The sequence below is a fragment of the Ovis canadensis genome, chromosome 6 (assembly GCF_042477335.2).
Source record: "Ovis canadensis isolate MfBH-ARS-UI-01 breed Bighorn chromosome 6, ARS-UI_OviCan_v2, whole genome shotgun sequence".
NCBI lineage: Eukaryota > Metazoa > Chordata > Mammalia > Artiodactyla > Bovidae > Ovis > Ovis canadensis.
The window spans coordinates 38,390,207-38,413,369 of record NC_091250.1 but is presented as its reverse complement, the minus strand read 5'-3'; the positions used below and the strand labels follow the sequence as shown (position 1 = coordinate 38,413,369).

General features: G+C 38.6%; 1 pseudogene; it reads right to left on the bottom strand.

The window, feature by feature from the left end:
* Positions 1-10,101: 10,101 nt before the first annotated feature.
* The window catches only part of LOC138442874 (60S ribosome subunit biogenesis protein NIP7 homolog pseudogene), a 33,154-nt pseudogene continuing 20,092 nt past the window's right edge, over positions 10,102-23,163 (bottom strand).

The window sequence follows — 23,163 nt, the reverse complement described above, 5'->3', positions numbered from 1 at the left end:
AGAAGACAGGAAACTTTTATAGGATAAAAAACAAGGAACAAGGAAGAAAAAAATAGTAAATGAATAAGAAAAGAGGAAATAAATAATCTATAGAATCCAGAGTTAGCTTGGCATTTGGGGATTGGCTAACTGCATATACTATGCTTCTGCTCAAATGGAGCATTTACAGGCACAAAAAGTTTTCTAAGTTGTGATGTGCTGACTAGGCACCCCAGCTGGGAGTAGTTCTATCTTGAGCCTAAAAATGTATTTCAGTGATAAGGTCATATGGGTGAATGCCTCAATTTGGTGGGACTGGTGTCCTCATAAGAAGAGAGACAGACACCAGAGTTACAAGGCACAGAGAACAGGCATATAAAGACTCAACAAGAAGGCAGCCGTTCACAAGCCAGGAAGAGAGGTCTCATCAGAAAACAACCCTGACAACTCCTTAATCTTGGGCTCTCAGCCTCAATAACTGATAGGGAATACATTTCTGTTGTTTAATCCACCCAGTCTGTGGTATTTCGTTATGGTAGTCCTGCTGCTGCCACTGCTGCTGCTAAGTCACTTCAGTCGTGCCCGACTTTGTGCGACCCCATAGACGGCAGCCTACTAGCTCCTCTGTCCCTGGGATTCTCCAGGCAAGAATGCTGGAGTGGATTGCCATTTCCTTCTCCAATGCATGCATGCATGCTAAGTCACTTCAGTCGTGTCCGACTCTGTGCGACCCCACGGACAGCAGCCCACTAGGCTCCTCTGTCCCCTGGATTCTCCAGGCAAGAATACTGGAGTGGGTTGCCATTTCCTTCTCCAATGGTAGTCCTAGAAGACTAAAATCCTAACAGTACCCAAAGCTAGCCTAGGACATGGAGCATCAGATCAACTGCAGATGCGAGATCCAAGGAGAAACCAGAGTAGGTAACAGTGACTCTCCTTGGCCCTGACCCTGGGGTATGGTCCAATTACTAGAGTTTATAGCAAAACTTTGGAAGACAACTGATGAATAAAGTTGATGGCAGCTCAGTTATTTAACTTGTATATATTGAGCTCCCACAATGAGTTAGATATGAGGAATCCAGGGTATATTTGGATGAGATGTACAGGTAAACAAACAAATGCGATGCCATGGAAGAGGGGCTGTAATGAAGGCAGAGTGGATAGAACATGGAATGGGACCAGGATCATCTGGTTTTGAATTCCAGCTCTACTGTTTACTCTAACATTATGAACTGGACATATTAAATTACCTAGCCTCTCTGTCTAAGCTTAGATTTTCTCATCTATAAAATGAGTTTGATATACACATGGCATTGGAGAAGGCAATGGCACCCCACTCCAGTACTTCTGCCTGGAAAATCCCATGGATGGAGGAGCCTGGTAGGCTGCAGTCCATGGGGTGCTAAGAGTCGGACACAACTGAGCGACTTCACTTTCACTTTTCACTTTCATGCACTGGAGAAGGAAATGGCAACCCACTCCAGTGTTCTTGCCTGGAGAATCCCAGGGACAGGGGAGCCTGGTGGGCTGCCGTCTATGAGGTCACACAGAGTCGGACATGACTGAGGTGACTTAGCAGCAGCAGTAGCAGCATACACATGGCATAACACTACTGAGAGAATGAATGAGCTATTTTATGTAGAGCCCATTTAAAGTACGTGACACATAGTAGATACTCAATAAAGTATGTATATTATTATTTTAATTACATACAAAGTCTATTGAAGGCAATCATAAAAGGATTATCACCTTTACATAGACAAATCAAGGAAGATTTGCTTGAGAGAGAGCAATATTTTAAAAGAATCTTGAAAAGTGAGAAGGAGTTTACTTGGCTCACAGGGAAAATATATTTGTAAATGCAGTTCAGGTCCAGGTAAAGGTAAGAAGACATTTTAAAACTACAATTGAAAGTTCAGGGAACTGTATTTAATTTAACCCAGTTGACCTAGAGGTTAAGGGGATAGTGAATTAGGATATGATACTAACTGCATGTGATAGGAGGCTTCCCAGGTGGTGCTACTAGTAAAGAACCCACCTGCCAATGCAGGAGATGTAAGAGGCACAGTTTCGATCCCTGGGTCAGGAAGATCCCATGGAGGCGGGCACAGCAACCCACTCTAGTATTCTTACCTGGAGGATCCCATGGAGAAAGGAGCCTGGCAGGCTACAGTCCATAGCGTCACAGAGAGTTGGACATGACTGAAGCAACTTAGCACACAGGCACACTTTGTGTGGTAGAGACACAAAGTAACAGTGACTTAAAGCTGATTTGCCAACAAAGGTCCGTCTAGTCAAGGCTATGGTTTTTCCTGTGGTCATGTATGGATGTGAGAGTTGGACTGTGAAGAAAGCTGAGCGCTGAAGAATTGATGCTTGTGAACTGTGGTGTTGGAGAAGACTCTTGAGAGTCCCTTGGACTGCAAGGAGATCCAACCAGTCCATTCTGAAGGAGATCAGCCCTGGGATTTCTTTGGAGGGAATGATGCTGAAGCTGAAACTCCAGTACTTTGGCCACCTCATGCAAAGAGTTGACTCATTGGAAAAGACTCTGATGCTGGGAGGGATTGGGGGCAGAAGGAGAAGGGGACGACAGAGGATGAGATGGCTCGATAGCATCACTGACTCGATGGACGCAAGTCTGAGTGAACTCCGGGAGTTGGTGATGGACAGGGAGGCCTGGCATGCTGCGATTCATGGGGGTCACAAAGAGTCGGACACGCCTGAGCGACTGAAATGAACTGAACTGAACTAAACTGAACTGAAAGCTGATAGTTTATTCCTCTCTCACATAAAAGTCTGAACAGGTATGGTAACTCTACTCTGTAGAATCATCAAGGTATCTAGTTATGCTTATCTTTATCTTCATCTGCAACATCCACATTCCAATCAGTGGAAAGACAAACAGAGGGAAGAGGAAAGAATCCCCATTACTTTGAAGAACAGAAACTCGGCGGACTTCCCTGGTGGTCCAGTGGTTAAGACTCTGCCTTTCAGTGCATGGGGTTCAGGTTCCATCCCTGGTTGGAAAACTAAGATTCTACGTGCCGTGGGACGCAGCCAAAAAGTGAAAAAATAAAATAAAGAACAGAAACTCAAAGTTGCACACATGCCTTCTAATCATATCTTCTTAACCAAAAATTAGTCATGTGAACATACATACCAAGCTGCAAGGGAACCCAGAAAAAGTGATTTGTGTTGAGAAACCATTTTTCTATGCCAAAGTCTTCCTTGAAAAATATTATACTTCGGATCTGAAACTGCTCAAAGTTCACTATAAGAACTATGTTAATCATCAGTATTTCTGAGGAGGTTGGTTATTTTCAATACACCACAAAGTGTCTGCCACTAACGCTGGCAGACCAGTTCTCCCCAAACTGGCTTCTTTCAACATTACTAGAGCTTGTCTCTGATGTGTATACTCAGTAGCCTGCCCCTGTATGATCTCCAATCTCCCGCTTACTGTAAGGAGAGGAGGATTTTATTTCATTTGAACTTGAGTGAGAAGAGTAAGTTCCAGACTGGGTGTCTGAACAAAAATGGACTCCCCACTGAAGAGAAACACAATGCCTTTGGGCTAACTGATCCTTTCAAATGTTCTTCTAAGGTCAAGAGTTTATCATGCTATGGTTTTGTATCCAATTTATGGGGCTTGAAATTTAATTTTAAACAGATGAAGTACATTAAGATAGATAATTTACTTGTACCATAATTAATTTATAAAACCTGTCTCAACTAAGAGATGCTGATTTCTAAAAATCAGGTTTTTCAAACTGAAAAAAATGACTTTGCCCATAAAAAGATGTGTCAGATTTCATCAAATAAAGTCAAGAATCCAAAAGCTATAAAGTCAAGAATCTATAAAGCTAAATATAGCAACAACTACATTCATTATTTCTCAAAGAAAAATGCCCCCAAAGTCTTTAAGATGTGACAGAAAATCAATTAATAAATGAAAGAATTGTCCTAATTTAATTGCAATGCAGAATATCATCTAATGATAATGAAGTAGGTAATTGAGCCTAATGGTAATATCATTAATTAAAGAAATGTTTAATCTAGTATACTCAAGACCCTGTGTCCTGTGTAGTTGCTGCTGCGTTGTGTTGTGGTTAGCCTCTCAGGCACGTCTGACTCTGTGACCCTTTGGACTGTAGCCCGCCAGGTTCCTCTGTCCATGGAATTTCTCAGGTAAAAATACTGGAGTGGGCTGTCATTTCCTCATCCCGACCAGGGATTGAAACTGCATCTCCTGTGGTAGGTGCTATGAAGAGTAAAAGATTTTTTTAAAGTATGTGACTGTATACCATTTTCTCTGTACCAAGAAAATGCTGTTTTTTCTTTTTCATAACAGAATGTAGGCCTATCCACCTAACTTGATGGCTTTCGATCTGTTTGCTCCCGTGAATCACCTAATAAAATGAAAATTTCAAATTAAAAAGTAAAAGAAAGAAAACTTTAAAATATATACACCAACACCCAGGTCACACAATGAAAACAGACTTCCTGTAAATGGAGCCCAGCAACCCAAGTGATTCTTGTGTTCAGCCCTGGTAGGGAACCAGGGCCCTAACAGGACTGAGCTCCTTGAGAGAAAAAAGCATGTCCTCATCTCAACTCCTGACACATACTCAAACTTTCTATAAGTCGCCAGATGGATGGATCGACAAACACATGAAAAGCTAGTGTTTCCTGCCCTGAAGGTACTTACTATCAAGTAAGAAAAATATAACTTATACACAGATAGTTGTGTAAATTACAAGCCAGTAGATGTGGCATGATTGCCACTGTATTTCAAAACAGAGATTCTGATCTGAAAGAAAGCCCAGTTAAATGCATATAATGGAGCACTTTCATTTAAGAGCCAAACAAGAAAGGCTTCAGTTATGCTGCTGATTAACATCGAATTTTTGAAAAGAAGGGAGTCATTTTACAGATTGTATCATTTAAAATAAATAAAAAAGAAAATAACAATGAGGTCAAGCAAAGACTAAATCTTGGAAGTGAATTTCAAGGCTCCCTTAAGCCTTGTCCCCATATCAGCTTCCCTAGGCAGACTAAATGTTTGGTTTGATTTAGTTTGGTTAGGTTTTAGGATAACTTTCCTCCCCGGTTATGATTATTCCCAGGTCACCTGACTACTATACTCTCTTTTAATCTACAAACAGTGCTTTCATCCAGCTAGATAATCTAGTATCAGGATATTAATCCTTCTAAGGCCCTCAGCCAGCATCATTCTGAACTAACTCTACCACACCCAATTAAGTGTCACTTAGTATCAAAACTGAATCCTTTGATGCCAAACACTACTCATAAGGGACTGTGCAAATTAAATGACTCATCTTTAACAACTGGAGCATTTATAATCTATATACTTCCCAATGGAAATTAAATGAACAGATAAACTATGGAAGCAAATGATATTTAGGCAAAAGTCTTCCCATCCAGTCAACTTGTGTATTTATGTTTGATGAGGAAAGAGAAAATTCTTACCACTTTCTTGGGGAGGACATTTTCAGAACAATTTGAAACTTTTTTCAGCATAAAATTGCATAACAGTTAACTCAAAAACATTTCTAGTACAATAGAAAACAAAAGTGATATTCAATCAAATGCATCAGGCAGATAAAATTCAGGCACAGAAATGGAAAAGCTGGTTTAGAATTAGAATGCTATTATCTCCTAAGAGGCAGATTATATCTACCATGTTTCTCAACTTTTGGAAAGTGGGGCACTAAATTTCTAGGGTCCTCTTTTGCTTGAGAGTGAGACAAGCCTGGGAAGTGTTCTAACTCCATTCAGACTCCTGACATGCAAGAACCAAGAGTGAAGGCCTGAAACCACACAGGAGCACTTTGGATGCAAGCATCAGTGCGACATCCTAAGCAGCAGAGCTGACACCTGCCCTTTTTATACCTTCATCATCACATGTGCCAACACTTGACCCAGGCACACACAGAAATTTGGTCAATACCAACACAACACTACTCATCTACTTGACCTTTCCTCCCTTTCCAGGAGTCTAATCTTTGCTGCTTCTCCTCCTTATTCACTGATTTCACAATCTTTGTTTATTTTTTTTTCTCCTTTCTCAAATATTTAACTTTCTTTCCGTTTGCCTCTTCTATGGCTTCTCAAAAAATGAGTCTCTAGCCCATCTTCTCTCCCTCTTTAGACTCAGATCGAAGCCTCCAGCTGCCTCCTGAATATCATCACTTGAATAGCCAAGTATCCTAAACAAAACTTGGTGTTACCTTACTCACCAAATATGCTCTTCATTCTTCTTCCTCCATCTCAGACTCATGATCTTACTGTCCATCAGGTGTTCTGTGCTAATGAGTAGCTGAGCAGTCTTGATTCCTCCTTAAACCCCTATTGCAGAATTAACCTCTGTCCTCTCTTTTGATCTAGTCACCTGGTGCTCACACATTCTCATCTAGGCTAACACAACCATCTCCTAACTGGTCTCGCTGCTGCTTGTCTTTCCACCACTCTTGAGACCATCCTGCTGGGTTTGTCTTCTTAAAGTACAATAGATCTGATTTTGTCATGATTCTACTTCTAAATGTTTGCTGACTCTTCCTTTCCTGTGGGATTAAGTCCAAAAACCAGAAAGGGCATACAAAGGCCTTCCAATTATGACCCCAACCACTTTTCTAGCTTCACTCTGATATGCCTCTCTACATTCTCAAATGAATCTCTCTTTATCTCCCAAATTGACCATGTTCTTCCTACTTTTTGCATGTGTTATGCCCTCTGCATGAAATGTCTGGCCCTCCCCCACTCTACCTCTACCCCAACCTGGAGAAAAACTTCTATTTTCTCAATAGAAAATAATAATAATAGATCAAATGTCACCCGGCTAGAAAGGCTTCCCTGAGTTTTTCAAAGCCTAAAACTAAGATCATGGCATCTGGTCCCATCACTTCATGGCAAACAGGAGGGGAAAAGTGGAAACAGTGACAGATTTTATTTTCTTGGGCTCCAAAATCACAGCAGACAATGACTTCTGTCATTAAATTAAAAGATGTTTGCTCTTTGGAAGGAAAGATATGACAAGTCTAGACAGCATATGGAAAAGCACAGACATCACTTTGCCAACCAAGGTCCATCTAGTCAAAGCTATTGTTTTTCTGGTAGTCATGCACGGATGGGAGAGTTGGAGCATTAAAAGGCTGAGCATCAAAGAACTGATGCTTTCAAATTGAGGAGCTGGAGAAGACTCTTGAGAGTCCCTTGGACAGCGAAGAGATCACAGCAGTTAATCCGGAAGGAAATCTATCCTGAATATTCATTGGAAGGACTGAAGCTGAAGTTGAAGCTTCAATATTTCAGCCACCTGATGTGAAGAGCTGACTCATTGGAAAAGACCCTATTGCTGGGAAAGATTGAAGACAAGAGATGAAAGGGACGACAGAAGATGAGATGGTTTAATGGTATCGCCATCTCAATGGACGTGAGTTTGAGCAAATGCAGGGAGATAGTGAAGGACAAGGAAACCTGGCATGATGCAATCCATGGGGTTGCAAAGAGTCGGATATGACTTAGCAACTGAACAACAGCAACCCACCCCACATCTGACTAGGCCAGACATAATTTCAAGAATCTAGGAAGCATTGACTAGAAGGAAACTCCCTGCAACAGATAGGAATCTTATCTAACTGGCTCACCAGCATCTAATACTTTGCCCAGTAAAGAGTCACTGTTCAACATATTTTTTAATAAGTGAATCTTGTATCTTCAGGCTTTAGAAGACAGAGACAAATAAATAAACAGTGTTGAAACAAAGTATTGCAGGGAGGGAGAATATTAGGAAATGAAACCAAAAAAATCATAAAAGCCAAAAACCTAGGCAGAGGGAAAAACTGGGCTTGAAGTCTTTCAGGGAGACCTCCTAGAAGACCAAATAAGAGATAAGGTTCAAAGGTTCAGGTGTGGACAGAGAGGGAGTGGTTATAGGTGCTGAGTGTGAACACCCAGACAGGTTGATCTTCTCCCCCTGATGGCACGTGGTTCACTTACAAGCAGTGCCTTGTGTTGCAATTTATCTGTTCACATACCTGAAACACCCACCAGACAGTGTGTTCTTTGAAGGCAGCCACGCTACCTCATTCACTGTTGTATCTGAGCACCTGGTACCATGGCCACCACTTAGTCATGGTTTTACTATAATTCTCGCTGCTTTATAAAAGCTTAGGTATAATAAATGATTGTGCAGGGCCTGAATCTCACTGTTGTAAACACTAATGCAAGTAGACTCAGGGATGGAGAATCCAATAGTAGTGTTGTGTTGGGTGAGATCATGGAAGTCATGATACCTGAGAAGGTTGCTTTTCTTAGCTTTATTTTTAGGGCAATAATCATAAACTTTGTGACCCAGGCCTATTTCTACCTCAGTTCCAGGGAAGTTTTCATTTCTAGAAGAACTGATTAACAGCATAAGCTAAATAAAGTGCCTAAGAAAGAATTCTTGCCATGATTTTTCAAGGTCTTCTCTGATGGGTGACTTTGACACTTATAATCTCTACTGGCACTCTATCGGTCTTGTCTGGTTAGACTCAGAATACAGTCAGCTCTATTTTTAACAGAGCAACTGTTAAAGGAGCAAAACAAATTATCAGCCTATTAGCTTTTCCATATTCTACTTTGATAAAATGCAAATATGAATTTCTCAAATAAACATTTCATAGTATAACTCAGGGAGTGACCACAAATTCTGTATCCATCTTCCCATAGAGAGGTGAGAACATGTGCCCACCCCCTGATCTTATTGGGCTTGTGAGTCTGTCCACCAACAGGGTAGAGAGCACATAATACCATATGATTTCTTCTGTTTTTTAACTGAAAGATTTTAGAGATATCACCTTTGGCATTTAAACTAAGCAAAATATTCACTAAAGAAGTTGCTTAACAATTCAGGTAGTTTAAAATTTTTTTGTCTGTGCTATGTTTTTCATTAAAAATATTTTAATAATTTTGGAAGGCATGGGGGAAGGATGGAGGAGCTGAATTACTATTTCAGGGTCTCTGATTACTGCGTTTTTGTTCAGTTCAGTGGTAAGGTAAGATTTATAAGAATATATATATATATACATATGTATAATTGAATCACTTTGCTATATAACACCTGAAACTAAGACAACACTATAAATCAACTATAATTCAAAAAAAATTTTAAGTAAAAAAATAAAAGATTTATAAGAGAAATTACATTTTAGAAAATCAAGGTGATAAAAGTAATATTCAGCCTGGGATCATACTATTCAAGAAAATGAAAGATTAAAAAAAGTTTGTAAAAGTCAAGATAATAAAATTATATTCATAATATCCTACTCATAGTAGGAAATACTTAGTATAAACATTATAAAAATAATCCTTACCATTTATTCAACACCTATCATTTGCCAGGCAATCATGCTTTAATGTCATGATTTCTAATTCTAAAAACTATTCTTAGGAAGACAATTAAGTTGTTTTTTTGAAACAGAAAAAGAAAATAAAGCTTATTAAAGTTTAATGACTCATCTAAGGCCAAACAGCTAGTAGATGTTAGAACTGGTGTTTGAATGCAAGTTTTCCTTCCATACCACACAGCACCTACCATAAAGAAAATCAGCTGAATGAACTTCTCTTATTATTTTATCCAAATTTCATTTGTAAGGTCCCTGATACAGTCTATTATTCTGATATGGCAATATCTATCTTTCATAGTATTAATAATTAATTAAGAAAATCCATCATGTTCTTACCCTGTGTTTGGAAAACAGTGTTATCACAAATAATAAGCTATTCTTGTCCTCAGTTCCAACAATTTAGAACCTGTTACTCAAAACAAGAAGCCCTTGGATTCAAATATAAAACACAGTATTCTATTTAGACATTCTTCAAGATGGTTGGATGGCATCACTAATTCAGTGGATATGAGTTTGAGCAAGCTCCAGGAGACGGTGAAGGACAGGGAAGCCTGGTGTGCTGCGGTCCATTGGGTCGCAAAGAGTCGGGCACAACTGAGCGACTGAACAACCACAAATTCAATTTTGCCACAATTACAAAGATCCAAAACTCCATTTCTGCATAATAAAAATCTGGTCTGCATTTGTCCTTAACAGAGAGAATATTAAACTAAGAAGCCCCTGAAGACGTCAGAGTGTCGACAAAATTCAACATGATGGTGGAGCCCACACAGACAAAGGAAACAAAGCCAGGCCCTTCCACACAGCCATACATCCTCAGGATGATTTCATTTAAACTCAGTGTCTGTTCATGCCACACATATTCCCCAATGTCTACTAGATGAAATACCACAATTGCCATGGGTCTACTTTCCTGCAGTCTTGTGTAGACTTCACTGCCACCTCAAAACCCAAAGGGATGTCTGCCATGGAGTATACCAGGACTTCCTGGTACTGAGAAATATTTTCAGTGATTCCTCCAAGTCCAGATTTCACAAGGTTCCCATACAATAAGGAATGTTCTGCTCCAGGCCTTATCCACACTTTATATTTGGCATAGGGTGCTAGGGAATCCAGAATTATTCTGTTAAAACTTGTAGGTCTTGCATGTCCCCAAAACACCAGCTGTGCCATTGGAGATACTGGCAGCCAACTTCAAGATCATCTCATTCACGTACTACACTCAGTCCTTGTATAGCCTGAAATGAGGTGCCATAAAGCCTGTCGACCATAGCTGAAGTCTACCCGATGTATTCTACTATTTTCTCAAATACTACATGGATCTACTCTTCAATCAGTACTCTCCTTAGTGTCCAGAAGGAAAAGAGAGTCCAAGTCTAGGTCTGTGGAGAGAATAGAGCACCTGAATTCAAGACCCATGGAGTTTCATATGTGCTAGTTGGTTTGTGAATGAATGAGCATGTAGAAATGTGTAAAAGGATATGCACCAGATTGTTAACATTTGTTGCTTGTGAGGATCCAGGAGATGAGGAGGACCTAGGTGGCAGGGAGAGGAGGTGACAAAAAATATTAAATGTTCTTTTTTTCTCTTTATACTGTTTCACTTTCACTAAACACATATTGCTTTTGCAATTTTTGAAGAGAAATTAAAGGGGAAATGTTGGGGTTTTTTTTTTAAGCCTTAGAACATGCCAACTTTCTTTTTCCTTTATCCCTGCAGCCTCCCACAGTGATGTCTGTTGATCTACTTCTAGAATTCTATACGCTGCAGCACATGAGTTAAATTAGAAGTGCTGATAAGGAAAGTGTGAGGTCATTGGCAGAGGAAAGGAGCCATTTTAAGTGACTAAGTATGATTCATTATACACAGGTTCAGTCACAGAGAACCTCTAGAAAGCAAAGTTTTTGTGCATAGCTAGTAAGTGGAAATTTAGAAGGCTTCTGGGTATTTATTTTAATTATCCACCTTTCTTGGAGGTTATGTGGAAAAATCTGATATGTACAGTTTGTTAAGTGTTAGACAAACACCTAGTTAACAGCAGTCTCATTAAGACTGTTAGTTGAAAGAGACTAAGCTCAACAATATAACCAAAGTATAATTCTCCTTGCTGGAAAAAAAAAAAAAAAGAAAAACCTGAAAAGAGAAATATTCTGTGATAATTCTGGCCTCAATACACAATATTCCTTCCATGTAATAATCAGAAAGAGTTCATTTAAGGTCAGTTGTCTCTAAACACAAATTTGTATTTCTGGCAGATGTCCTCCAAAGGTTTAATTGGTTAATATCCAACAACTCTAAACAGCATGTCAGTCATTTTTATTAGTATGCAGTGCATTTCACAAGTCATTTTCCCCAAAAGGGTCACTAGAAAGCTGTTAAATTCAGACATTTTACAAATGGATTTATGAAATTTTCCTATGGGTAACTCTACTTTGAAAATTTTCCAGGTTAAAATTGTCAAAGTCATGGTCTAAAGTGTAGAACTTTGGAACTTTGCTTATTGATTTGCCCTTATCCTGGAGCAGACTCAGAATTGTTTTCTGAGAAAAATCTTTTATACTTTCCACAGTGCTCTCAGACCTCCTCTCTGCAGAGGTAGGCCAGTGCCAACTCAATACAAAGTCTAAGTTAGGCACCTGAATTTTCATAAGAGGACATTCTCTTATGTCTCTTTACTCAGATGATTTTTAAAATATATACATTTTGAAGTATATGAGTTTTTAAAATATATGTATTTCAACTAGTAACACTAAATAATTACTCCAAAACATTTGTCAAATAATCAGATAATCACCACTGGCCAACTTTTATCAAAAATCAAAGTGCACGATAAGTGAAGTAAATCAAAAAGAGAAAGACAAATACATGATATCACTTATTTGTGAAATCTAAAATATGACACCAATGAACTGATCTATGAAGCAGAAATAGACTCACAGATGTAGAGAATAGACTTGTGGCATCCAAGAGATCAAGGAAGGAGTGGGGATAGGGGCTGGGAGTTTGGAGTTAGTAGTTGCAAACTATTACATGTAGAATGGATGGGTCAGCAGGGTCCTACTTTATAGCACAGAGAACTATATTCAGTGTCCTGGGATAAACCATAATGGAAAAGAATATTAAAAAGAATGTGTGTGTGTGTGTGTACATATGTCACTTTGCTGTATAGCAGAAATTAACACAACATTTTAGATCAACTATGCTTTGATTTTAAAAAAAGTCAAAGTACAAGAAATAATATCCATGAAGGACACATTAAAGGGCATGAAGTTCACCCAGCCCAATAAATAATTACAATATTTATCCCCAGACCAATCTAGACATTAAGAGAGGTTATTTCATTGTTTTGATTTTTTTGTACTGCCCACTTACAGAGAATTGCATTTGCTACATTGTACTTTGGCTTTATGCTCTCAATTTACATTGAAGGGCACTATAGAAACAAAACTAGTTATTTTGATTTTAAGACTATTGTTGATAATATTTTCCTTTCCATCATTCCTTGTCTCATTCCTAAGAATTCCATGTTCTATTTTTAAGCATTCAAAATATTAAATTGCAGAGAAAATTTTCTCAAATTTCATAGCCATAAAAACATTAGTTTATTAAGTTTTATCCACATTTATTATTTTTTATTACTATTATCATTAGGACAGTATGTGATAATATCATCCTTTTAGTTTTGGCTAATCAGAAGTTCAGAACTAAGTATAAATATGTAGTTGTCTTTTAAGAGTTTTGTGGGAACTTGTGGCATATGTTTCTGTGTATTATTAACTTTTTTCTTTAGTTATATCTCATCACTTTGTTTGTAAATATGTCTTTAATCTTCATGTTATTATACTTGTGCAAACCAGTAAGCTATCTCAAATATTTTTGAAAGAAAGTAGGTTATAATTCTTTCTTTGTAGCTTATCTGGTAAAGAATCCACTTGCAATGCAGGGAACCCCAGTTTGATTCCTGGGTTGGGACATTCCCCTGGAGAAGGGATAGGCTAGTCACTCTAGTATTCTTGGGCTTCCCTGGTGATAAAGAATCGGCCTGCAATACGGGAAACCTGGGTTCAATCCCTGGGTTGGGAAGATCCCGTGAAGGAGAGCATGGCAACCCACTCCAGTGTTCTTGCCTGGAGAATCCCCATGGACAGAGGAACCCAGTAGGCTACAGTCCATGGGGTCGCAAAGAGTTGGACACGACTCAGCGACTAAGCTCAGCACAGATTATAATTTAATAAGTAACCATAATCCTGTGACTCAAAAACTTTCTAAAGAGTCTATGGGTGGTAGGATTTGGTAAGAGGCAGAATAGAGAATGCTGGTAAAGACACTGCTGGGTTGTTTATAACAGAAATTCCTGAAGGTATCACATGTTTTTAAATAAATGAAAAATTGCTGACATCCATGATCTGGTTTATATAAAAATTATAATGTAGGTTCTTAATCTTAGAAACCAATTTATAGTTTTAGAAAAATGTTTCTGTTGAAACATTTATTTTGAATAATAGTTATAAAATATTCTGAAAACCCTAGTATTGGCTTGCTCAGAATTGTTAAGTTTCATTACCAGAAATGTGACAAAGAAACATTAATCCTAAATGTGTTTCTAAACTATAGAAAGTAGAAGCGGATAGTTGAGTTGCAAATTTCATTCACACTGTATGTATCTGTTATTTTGCTTCAGTTTAAAATGGTCTTGTTGCCCAGGGCCACTGAATATGATACAAACAAATGGAAAGGTATTCTGTGCTCATAGATTGGAAATATGAATATTGTTAAAAATGACCATACTATCCAAGGCAATCTACAGATTCGGTCCAATTCCTATCAAAACACCAGCGGCATTTTTTATAGAACTAGGACCTGCAGCCCTAAAAATTGTACTATAACACAGAAGGTCTCAAATAGTGAAAACAATCTTAAGAAAGAAGAACAAAGCTGAAGATATCACACTCCCTAGTTCTAAACTATACTGCAAAATTACAGTTACCAAAACAATATGGTACTGCCATAAAAACAGACACATAAATCAATGGAATGGAATAGAGAGTCCAGAAACGAATCCACATTTACATGGTCAATTGCTGCTGCTGCTGCTGCTAAGTTGCTTCAGTCGTGTCTGACTCTGTGTGACCCCATAGATGGCAGCCCACCAGGCTCCCCCATCCCTGGGATTCTCCAGGCAAGAACACTGGAGTGAGTTGCCATTTCCTTCTCCAATGCATGAAAGTGAAAAGTGAAAGGGAAGTCACTCAGTCGTGTCCAACTCTTAGCAACCCCATGGACTGCAGCCTACCAGGCTCCTCCGTCCTTGGGATTTTCGAGGCAAGAGTACTGGAGTGGGGTGCCATCACCTTCTCCGACAATTAGTCTACAACAAAAGAAGTAAGGATATACAATGGGGAAAAGACAGCCTCTTCAGTAAATCCAGTTGGGAAAACTGGACAGCTACATGCAAAAGAATAAAATTGGATTACTTTCTCTAACCATATATAAAAATTAATTCAAAATGTTTTAAAGACCTAAAGGTAAGAGCTAGAGTCATAAAACTCCTAGAAGAAAACATAAGCAAAATACTCTTTGACATAAATTGTACCAATATATATTTTTTAATCTGTCTCCTCAGATAAGAGGAACAAAAGCAAAAATAATCGAATGTTACCTCATCAAACTTGAAAACATTTGCACAGACAGAGGACACAATCAACGAAATGAAAGGGCAACCAACTGAATGAAAGAAGATATTTGCAAATCTTATTTTTGATAAGGGGCTAATATCCAAAATTACAAAGAACTCATACAATAACAACAAAATGGGCAGAGAGCCTAAACACGCATTTTTCCAAAGAAGACATGCAGGTGACCAACTGACACATGAAAAGATGCTAATCACTAATCATCAGACAAATGCAAATTAGAACTACAGTGAAATGTCACCTCACACCTGTCAGAATGGCTCTTATCGAAAGAGACAAGAAATAATGAGTGTTGGTGAGGATGTGGAGAAAAAAAATTCCTTATGCATTGTTGGTGGGAATGTAAATTGGTTCAGTCGCTATGGAAAACATTATGGAGGTTCCTCAAAAAATTAAAAATAGAATTAGCATGTTATCCAAAATACCATCCCTGGGTATTTTTCCAAAGAAAACAAAAACAGTAGCTTGGAAAGATAAATGCAGCCCTATGTTCATTGCAGCATTATTTACAACAACCAAGGTTATGGAAGCAACCACAGTATCTCTCTATAGATGAATGGATAAAGAAGATGTGAGATATATATGTGATAAGGACAAAAGAATTTGCAGTTACATGGATGGACAAAGAGGGTATTATGCTTAGAGAACTGTCAGACAAAGGAAGATAAATACTATTTGATTTCACTTATATGTGGAATCTAAAAAATAAAACATGAACAAACATAGTAAATAAAACAGACTAATAGTACAGAGAACAAATAGGTGTTGTTGGGGAGGGAAGAGAATGAGTAAAATAGATGAGGGGTTTATGAGATACAAACTACCAGTTACAAAATAAATGAATCACAAGGGTGAAATGTATAACAAGGGGAATATAGTCAATAATACTGTAATAATTGTATATGGTATAATATTGTAATATACTGTAATATTGTATATTGTGTATGGTGCTGGAAGGTAACTAGACTTATGGTGATTATTTGTAATGTATAAAAATATTGAATCACTACATTCTAGTGAAACTAATATAAATGAAACTAATATAATAGTGTAAGTCAATTATACTAATAAATCCAGAAACTAGGAGGAAAAACTGTTTTTTCTGCCTTGGAGACGCTATCATAAAAATAAAACCTGCACCAAAATCCACCAAACTTGTCATATCTGTACCTGATTTGAATTATGTAAAAGTGATGTTCAAGCAATCTTTACTGAAATCTTAGAAGAAAACAAAGGAAAGGAAAATAAAAGACAACATATACTTCTTGTGATATAATAAGAAAAATACATTACCAACTTTTAACAATACTAAATTAATACTGAGATGGCAAACATTATCATATGTTTTTTTGAACTATGTTGATTTTAAAACACCATTTAGCTTTTTGTTAATAAAAAATTGCCACAGAAGGAAACAATGTATGAACTGGAACTTCAGAAAAACACAATCATGTAGAATTAAAAGTACTTATGACTAGTTTGCTGAAAATTTTAAGGATGAAATCAGCCTCAGAAAATAAATAACACTTAAAATAACTAGTAAAGCTCTAAGAAATTTATCTTGTGTCACATCTCCTTAAACTAGATATAATGAAATTTCAATGCTTTGAGTATCAGTTTGTGCTAATACTCAGTGAAAGAAATATTTTAAATTTTCCATTAACAAGATACTCCATATTTCACATGCATGCTCAGTCGTGTCCAATTCTTGGTGACCCCATGGACTAAAAGCACGCCAGGCTCCTCCATCCATGGAATTTTCCAGGCAAGAATACTAGAGTGGGATGCCATTTCCTACTCCAGGGGATCTTTCTGACCAAGGGATCGAACCCACATCTCTGGCATCTCCTGCATTGGCAGGTGGATTCTTTACCACTAGCGCCACCTAAGAAGCCCATATTACAGTATTCTATAATTTTTCACTTCCAAAGTTTAGTAAGAATTTAAAATTAGAGGGGAAAACAATTATGTGCCTGGAGAAAGATATCAAACTGTCCAAGATCATTGAGCATAGGCAGATATTTACACTGGATTAACCTCTGAAGTGGTGAGACAATAGCACATCCCAGCTACATTCTATTGAAGTCTTTCATATCACTTAAACATAGATTATTTTATTTGATTCTTATAATAGCCCTGTTAGATAATTAAGGTAAAGATTATTATTCTCATTTTTAAGATGGGGAAAACTGATATACATGGTAATTAAATCTCTGGGGTCCAAAATTAAAGGAATGATTTAAGCAGTCAAGCGTGTTAGTCACTCAGTCAAGTCTGACTGTCTGTGACCTCATGGACTGCAGCCCACCAGGCTCCTCTGTCCATGGAATTCTCCAGGCAAGAAATATTGGAGTGAGTTGCCATTTCCTTCTCCAGTGTTATGTATCAGTTCAGTTCAGTCACTCAGTTGTGTCAGACTCTTTGCGACCCCACGGACTGCAGCACGCCAGGCTTCCCTGTCCATCACCAACTCCTGGAGCTTGCTCAAACTCATGTCCATCGCATTGGTGATGCCATCCAGCCATCTCATCCTGTGTCATCCCCTTCTCCTCCTGCCTTCAATGCTTCCCAGCATCAGGGTCTTTTCCAATGAGTCTGTTCTTCACATCAGGTGGCCAAAGTATTGCAGTTTCAGCTTCAACATCAGTACTTCCAATGAATATTCAGGGTTGATTTCCTTTATGATGCACTGGTTGGCCCTCCTTGCAGTCCAAGGGACTCTCAGGAGTCTTCTCCAATACCACAGTTCAAAAGCATCAATTCTTCGGCACTCAACTTTGGCACTTCCAGCTTCTTCAACTCTCACATGCATACATGACTACTGGAAGAACCATAGCTTTTAAAGCAGAATACATATAACAGTATTTATTGAGCAGCTTTCATAGCTACAGTTTTTCTACTTTTCTGTTGGTGCTAAAAGGCAGTCTAAAATCTTAACCAAAAGGTGAAAGTAATTTGCTGCCTGAAAAATGTATCTCTCTATCTAACAATAGATAATAGAAAAACCTTTTCTTCTTCTATGAAATAATATTGAACTACTTGATCAGAGATCATGACCATGCAGGATAATGAACAGATTCAGGACAAATTTCATCTGACCTGCAGAGTCTTGGCTCACAGAAGTTTTACCTTAAAAAAGCCAGATATTTCCACCACCTCTTGAAATCAGAAAAATTGGCCACCCTTGATTGTACATGGTAACAATCAAATGTGGCTTCTCTCGTGGCTCAGCGGTGGCTCTCCTGCCTGCCAATGCAGGAGACACAGGAGATACAGATTCAATCCTTGGGTTGGGAAGATCCCCTGGAGAAGGAAATAGAACCCACTTCAATATTCTTGCCTGAGAAAGCTCATGGACAGAGGAGACTGGTGGGCAACATGTAGTCCATAGGGGTCACAAGAGTTAAGCACAACTTAATAATAAAGAACAACTACGACAACTAAATGGAGTTAAGCCCAGGTTTCCCCTTTTGCGAAAGCATGTACTTCTCAATTTTCCATAACCATACCACTCCATATTACTTACCAAAGATGTTTCACTAACCTGCATTATTTATTGCGTGAATCCTGTACGTGTTTTACTTGATGACCCCTATTTAATATCACCCATTTTAGCTCATCCATCCAGTCACTCATTCATTTTATTCAACAAGCATTTACTAAACATAGCTTAAAAGGAAAAGATGACTAAAACAAAGCCCAGGAGCACCATGATCTCATCATTTGATGAGCACTGTTTGCTATCTAGTCACTAAGCTGTGTCCGTCTCTTTGCAACCCCACCGACTGTAGCCGACCAGACTCCTCTGTCCGTGGGATTTCCCAGGCAAGGATACTGGAGTGGACTGCCATTTCCTTCTCCAGGGGATCTTCCCAACTCAGAGATCAAACCTGCGTCTCCTGCTTGGCAGGTGGGTTCTTTACCACTGAGCCACCTGGCGAGGATGCATATACATAAACACATTATTACTACACATGCCATGGGACTCAGTCTTTGGACCTATTCTCCTCTATCCTTGTTCGTTCACTTGGTACTCTCACTCAGTCTTACAGCTTTAAAAACCATCTCAATGCTGATGTGCATCTCAGTATGGCCCTGAATTCCAGTCTCATCTAGCTGAATGTCTAATCAATAACTTCACTCAGAAATCTAATAGTCATTCATACTCCATATGTCCAAAACTGAACCATAATTTTAGCCTATAAAGCCTCTGTTGTTCCTGTCTCAAAGAACAAAAATCCCATTATTCTAGTTCCTGAGGCCAAAACCTTGAATTCATTTCATTTCTTCCCCTTCTCATCCATTCCATCAGCTAATAGTGTTCGCCCAGAGAAGGAAGCCTTCAAGTCTTCATGAAGCGACACCCGAGGATGAATAGGACTTAGCTGGATGAAAGAGGAAGTGAAGTGACTTCCAGACAGAGGGGACCACATGAGCACAGGCATAGAAGTGAGAGATAACAGGACATCTAGTAGGAACACCAAGTAATTCAGTGAAACCGAAAGGATATGGGAAGAGAGAGGCTGGAGATGGTTGTAGAGAGATAGGTAGGTTTTGGACATGGAAGGCCTTGTTTCCCATTTATCCTATCACCACACAATGCTATGTCATCAAAGCATTTTAGGCAGGTAGGACACTGATACATAAAGCCAGAGGATCAGGACCTGAACTGAAGCAGCAGTAATTTGCATTTAAACTTGGTAGGATGGGAGATTGGTCCAATGTAGGAGAGCAAAGAAAACAGTGAAGACAATTCTCATAATATGGCCCATGAATGGAGAACATTGGAGAAGTGGATTAGGGAAAGAAGATAATAAGTCAACATGCAGAAATGTTGAATTTGACAGCCCATGGAGCATCCATGGAAATGACTTAAAGAGCCGCATTCGAAGCTTAGGAGATATAGGCTGGAGATGTGAGTTTGAAAATCATCAGTGAATAAATGGTAGTTAAAACTATGCCAACTTCGGTAATTATGTCTCCTCAGCCAAGTGCCTTAATCTCTCAATGCCTCAGTTTTCTAGTCTTTAAAGTGGCTATCACACTTACTTTATACAGTCATTTTGAAAGTTACTTAAGAAAATTATTATACTTGCATTTAATTAGGACTTGATGTATGTTACTAGCTTAAACTAAATCAATTACTAAGATTACCTTGGAAGACCATGGAAAGACATGAATGCCTTTAAGAAGGCTTCCTCACTAAACAGTTACACATAACCAAATACCCAAAAAATTCTGCGCACCATTTCCAAAGGTTTGTAGACCCCTGAAGAACCCCAGGCTTAAAAGTTCTTGATGCAGAGTTAGAAGAGAAAAAAGTTGAGAATCAAACAAAGGAAAAATCAACATTTAAGAAATGAGCAGATTAAGAGAAGAACAGAAGGGATTACAAGAAAGCTACAAAGAGAACATGGGATGGTTTCAAGAAGGAGGCTGCAATAAATTCTCTCAAATTTGTCAAATAGGTCCAATAAGAGTTAAAATGATCATTGGGGTATTTTGTCTCTTTGTTTTTGAAAGATTGGAAGGACTTTAGGTTTGTGGGCCCAGGATGAAGGCCAATAGAAAGATTAAGGTGGAAGATGGGGTGTGTGGGAATGATTGAAGAAGCGATGTTCATTCAGTGGAGATTGGGAAGGAAGAAGAGTCCAAGGACTCCAGGAGAGGGTTTGGCTTTGAGCAGGAAGAGGAGTGTTGAGGTCCTTTAATGGACCAGAACCTGGTGGTCCAGAGTCAACGATAAGAAAATGAAAGAGAGAGAGAAAGAAAGCAAGAGAGAAAGACATGGGGACCCAAGCTCTGATGGAGCAAAGATTTTATTAGCAGAAATGCAGGCTTATATATCTTGAGTAAGATGATTACTCAGCTATTACACAGGATGAAATTTTATCAACAGCCACAATATGGATAGACTAATACATAGAAGGTTGCTGATGCTGAAAAGAGTCACTGCATGTCTCATCCTATGACCTCAGTTCTGAGAACTGCGTGCAGCTCTACTCATTCTCAGAATAGGAACTGATAAGGAACAGAGAATCCTTGAGAAATAGAAAACAGCATGTAGGAATCCTCCTGCTAAGTGTTCCCTGACAATTCCCCCTTATTTATTATATTTGTAAAAAGGGTCTTGACTAACTGAGTCTGTTTAGTTTTAACAATTTTTGCATAAAGGCAATGGTAAACAGCAAATATAATTGTAACAAAAGGAAGGGGAACACAAGCTTGTATGAAATATGATTGACTGTAATGAAAGAAATAGTTACTATGACTACGATTGGTCTCTATGAAATGTCCAGTCCAAGCTCTAGCTTCTTTGGTGTTCGCAAGTTTCTAGATGTCTCATTGTTTAGGCCCAATCTGTTTATCGAGGATGATTCAAGGACAAGGGGGTGTCATTCCACCATCAAGCCAGCCAAGAAGTCTTTTGTCATAGTAATATTCCATCATAGTATTAGTAACTTTTCACACTACTTGAGTAGCATAGTCATACATAGTACTGTTAATATCATCTGAGAAGTTAGATAACCACATACCATGGGGTCCCCAATTGACAACTGTATGATTAGCCATAAACATTAATTTTCCTGGTTTTGGAAATCCTGATTTTGGATTTTGGTCCCTTTTGATACCCTGTTCATGTCTAACTGTCTACCTATTTCCCTTCTCAGGCATTTGGGAACCCAGTCTCAGGGGAAAAGGGGCAATGACTGCTCTGGCTTCTTCAGGCTGTACAGGGGTGTCGTGGGGTTTTGGGTTTCTTTTGCCTGCTCTCTGTCAGGGTGCATTAGCAGAGGGAGATAAGAGTCTATGGAATGATAAGGTGACTCATTTCATCATTGTCTAGGTGTTGGTCAGGGAATATTCTTGTCATACTACCATTTGGAGATTTGTTGTATTCTGGAAGAAACAGACTTAACAAGAAAGTTAAAGGTACATGGCCCAAAGATTAATAGAAGTAGAAAAGCTGCTCAGGGGCTACCAGGAGAGCCAGGACCAGACATTGGTTCATGACGTTAGTGTTTCTCTAGGTGTGAGAAGATGCAAGAATTTGGGCTCATAAAATCTTTACCTGAAAACATCTGACTATCTGAAGGCTGGTTCTTCTGGGCTTTTCCCAGAGCACAGAGTGCCTTATTTCTGATCTCCACCCTGAACTCCTTTCAGGGGGTATTGAAGGTCGGCAGCTTGCAGTGGTCATGATGTAATCTTTGTAGAGGCAGCTGGCAAGTACCAACTTCCAGTCAGCAAGATCCCTTTATAGCCACATATTTGACCACGTTTGGGGGCATTTCATGGCCATTGTGTCCCGCGGTGCTGGGAAGGCTTATTCCCAGGTCTAGGGAAGATTCCACTGATAGGCCACTCCGTGGGCTGTTATTGGACCAGGACTTGCAAGTAGCGAAAGTCTCTGGACCACTGTCTTACTAGCCTCTTGGTCCAGGAAAATATTCACTCTTGCTGCTTCTTCGCATATCTACAGTTACATTATTACAATCATTGATCTCATATGGAACTGCATATCAGCATTATATCACAGGTTCAGTCACGTATTTGTTAATGTAAGAAATTCTTCCGAAACAAGTGACATAGAAAACAATATAGCTATTGCTAGCAGTTATTAGTAAAGTCATAAGTCTTAAGAAACTTGTATCATGCCTAAAACTATTTTCTATTTGCCACAAACCATTTTTACAATTTCTGTATTCATCACTTAATTTGTCCATTCATAGAACAGCCATCTACAAGCCATACTTATTTTTCTCTTAATAAAATGTACCACATATAGAACTTTTTTGTTGGGTTTCACTTTCCGCAAACCCTTTTTACACTTTCTGTATTCATCATTTTATTTGTCCATTCATAGAATAGCCATTTATAAGCCATAATTCCTTTTTCTGTTAATAAAATGTAATTCCATATATTATACCTTTTTTACTGAAAATATGCATCTTACTTTCTTTCAGAAACCATGAACTGTTGTTTAGCTCATTTATAAAATAACCTCAGCAATATTATCCAGAGACAAAGACATACATTGAGACATACATATATATCCAGACAGACAGAGATCTCA